Source organism: Hipposideros armiger, unplaced genomic scaffold (genome assembly GCF_001890085.2).
Source record: "Hipposideros armiger isolate ML-2016 unplaced genomic scaffold, ASM189008v1 scaffold_1080, whole genome shotgun sequence".
In the NCBI taxonomy this organism is placed as follows: Eukaryota; Metazoa; Chordata; class Mammalia; order Chiroptera; family Hipposideridae; genus Hipposideros; species Hipposideros armiger.
In genome coordinates, this window is record NW_017732430.1 from 9,105 (window position 1) to 12,898 (window position 3,794).

The window sequence follows — 3,794 nt, forward strand, 5'->3', positions numbered from 1 at the left end:
AAACCCCTCTAAGTTTTAAGTTCATCTTGCTTTGACCTTTTTGTTCTACAAAGTTACTGGAATGCCTTGACTAAGAGATATTCATTCTTATTGTATTACCAAAGGGAATAAAAGTGTAATGGTATTAAAAATAAGCTACATGTATAGCGCAAAAGATTTCTTACGTCTGAATAAAATCTAAAAAGTCAAGTAAATTTGTTCAGGTTATATTGCTGGATTTGGTTTAGACAAACATGATACCTGAACTGGGGTGTGATCCTTAAGGTCTAGAAATGTAATGACTTATTAATCTATGCATACAGTGTAGTTTCTAGCACATAGCACACATCTGTGCCAAAGTACCCTTGAATAGCCATGTGTCAGCAACAGTGTGAAACTATTGGCCATTTTCCATATATTATCTTTTCTTAATTTGGGTATAAAAAGATGGCCTGAAACCATCACTCACAGAGCATGATTATATGAAGCACATGATTTCTTACCTAAGATCATTTGCATCAGTTGTTATAAATTAGTGCTATAAATTAGATGAAATGAAATGAATGATATGTGCTTTAAAAGTTTATATATAGTTCTATCATTGCAGGCTTTTCTTTCATGTCACTTAGTAGTATTTCATTTAGGAACCAAAGAAAGCTCGTTTTTTCACCCTGCATGAAAAATAAATGTAATGATTTGAGGCTAACACTGACAATCATTTTGAATGTAAAAGAGGGAAGAAAGAAAAGTGACTTTTCTATTATACAATCAAGGGGTAGCCAGGTCACATCTTCAGTTCTTATTAAACAATTTTTTTCTTAGCTCAGCAAATTCAAGGATAGCTTTACTAGAAGAAAACCAATGAACCAAAGGAGCCAGTATCAGAGCCCTATTTGGTTTCATCAAGATTACAAAATTATTTGAACTTTGTTAGAAGACTTTTATTTTAAAGAAGGTCTTCCTCTCAAAGTTTTGAATCTCTCACTCATCATCTTCTAAATATGATCAATTATTTAATTAGGGTGCAATGAAGAGAATGAAATCTCTTTGAGTTTTGGCCATGCATTAAATAGTCATTATTTTTTACATGTTTTGGATTTGTCTAGTACATAATCAATGCATACAAAGTTGTTTAATGTTTCTCTTTATACATTTATTTTCTTAAAATTTAAAAGTAAATATATTTAACAACAAAACAGCAGGTGTGTTTATTAAGCTAATTAGCAGGAAGAGAATATTTCGTACACCAAGAAAACATTTTATTTTTAGACATATTTTATTGCTATTAATAATAACTCATAATTATGTAGAGCTTGAAAAGTGTATCGAGTGTTTTATATAGTTTAATTTGAAGTCCCATAAATAAACTATACTGAGAGAGTATTTCCCAGAGAATATTTCCCTTAGAGAAGAGACACTGAATCTTGACATGTAATTCACTTGCTTGAATTCCTCCCATCTCTAGAAAGGACTCAGCAGACATAGAGGATTGCTGTCAGTCTGGGACCTAGAACACAGTCCCCTGGATATGAAAACAAATTGTAAAATGGTTATGCAATATTCTGNCAGGATATCAGAGGTGTATATATGGAATTGCAGATATATTCACTCATCTCACATGAGTTAGTTTCTTATCAGAGCAATCCACCATTACTCTATTTGACAGCAAGTAAGCTAAGTTAATTTTCTATGAAGGAACATTATATTATTCAGAATATCTAGAATATTATTCATACAAAATGCTGATCATTCAATCAAAAACCACACAAATGCCAAGAAATAAAGAAAAGAGAAACAACAGAAAACATAAATAAATACCAAATGACCCCCTTGTGGCAGTTACCTGAAACTGCACAGTAAAATAGCTGATCAGTATTTTCAAGGAAACGGATGGTAAGATATAAAATTTACTGGGGAACTAGAATCAATAAGACTACATAAAATAAAAATTATAGTATTTGAAAACGCAATGAATAAACTTGAAATAGTAATATATGAAGTTAATGTTAAATTGGACGAAACAAAAATCAGAACTAATGAGCTGGAAGCAAGGTCAGGAGAAAATATTTAAGTGGAAGCAAAAAACAAAACAAAACAAGACACAATTAGAATGTAAAAGAAAAACAATGAGAAAGAAAAATGAATAGAAAGATTTTAAATATTTTCATCTGCATGAGTAGAACTAGCACACATTCACAGATTAAAAATTTTAAATACACTACATGATACACACGAGACAAGTACAGTTAAACACACTATGATAGATTGTAAACAAAACACAGGACACAGGTGTACTACACAAACCCTAACAGAATAAAGATCGTATAGTTTTACAAATGTCAAAGGAGACTTATATGATGAAGTATTACAATAAAAACATTATAAAATTATTACAGAATTATTATAGTATTAATATTTCTAAATTTGTATGACCTAGTAATACAGCTTCAAAACACATGATACAAATTGATAGAACTAAAAATTAAGTAAAACAGATATATCCCAAATGATAACAGGAGACTTTCACATACAGTGCCTCTCTCAGTAGCTGATAAAATAAGCAAAGAAAAATAGCAATAAGTTTATAGAAGATTTGACTAAAAGTTTTAACAGTAACTGTATATGTGCGTGTGTGTGTGTGTGTATGTGTATGTGTATGTGTGTGTATATTACAAATTTTCAAGTATAGATGCTTACCAAAGTGTTCAAATTCTGGGCCATATTATGAGATTCAAAACAATTTTCAAAAGTTTAAAAAGTAATTTTGGCTATATTTTCTAATCTCCATTGTATTAAGTAAAAATTAATAATAATAATATACTAGGCAATGCTGAGATGTTGGAAATTAACTTATGCATGTTAAAATTACCAGTGGGTCAAAGTAGAAATTTCAATTGAAATTTGAAAATTTTTGAACTTAATATCACAAATATGACATATTAAAGCTTCCAGGATGTCGATAAAGCTGTACTTGGGGAGATTTTTAAAAACTTAAATGCATATATTATAAAAAGAAGAGCTGAAAGAAATTATTTAAAGTATGCATCTCAAAAAATAAAAGATAACACAAATTAATCTTGTATAAGTAATAGAAAGGAAATAAAAAGATAAAGATAGAGATTAAGGAAGTGTTCATTGAAATATAAGACATAGAGAAACAAAAATTAAAAATTAGTACTTTGAAAGCCTAATGAAACACATGGTCTTCTAGAATGATTGAGAAATACAAATGAAAGAAAGTGCACTTAATAGGACTAGAAATAAAACAGGTGTCATCACTATGCACCCTACACATAGATACAGTAAAAAATATAATAATGGATATTTGAACAATATTATAAAGTTGAAAAATCCTTAGACTAATATAACTTCCCATGCATTATACAAAAGAATGGAAAAGGAACCAATCTCTTACTCATTTTAAGGGAACATCATATTTTCTATAGCAAAAATAAGAATATTACATGAAAGATATATTAAAGGCGAATTGTCTTCATGAAAACAGATGGCAACTTTTAAATATTGATCCAAATGTGGTGATGTTCAAACAAGAATACCATGTTACCATGAAATTAAATTTATTACAGGACAGCAAACCTGCTTTAATATTCAAATATCAATAAATTAAATTTACATAATTAACATACTAAAGATAAAAAAGCTACAATCTTTGCAAAGGTGTCAAAAAGTGTTTTCTAGAACTCAATACCCATTCATGATGATAATGATGCTAGCAAACTAGGAAAAAAAGGGAATTCTTAGATATGAGTGTTGAATTTGAACTGTGTAGATAGTTAACTAAAATTAATTAACTA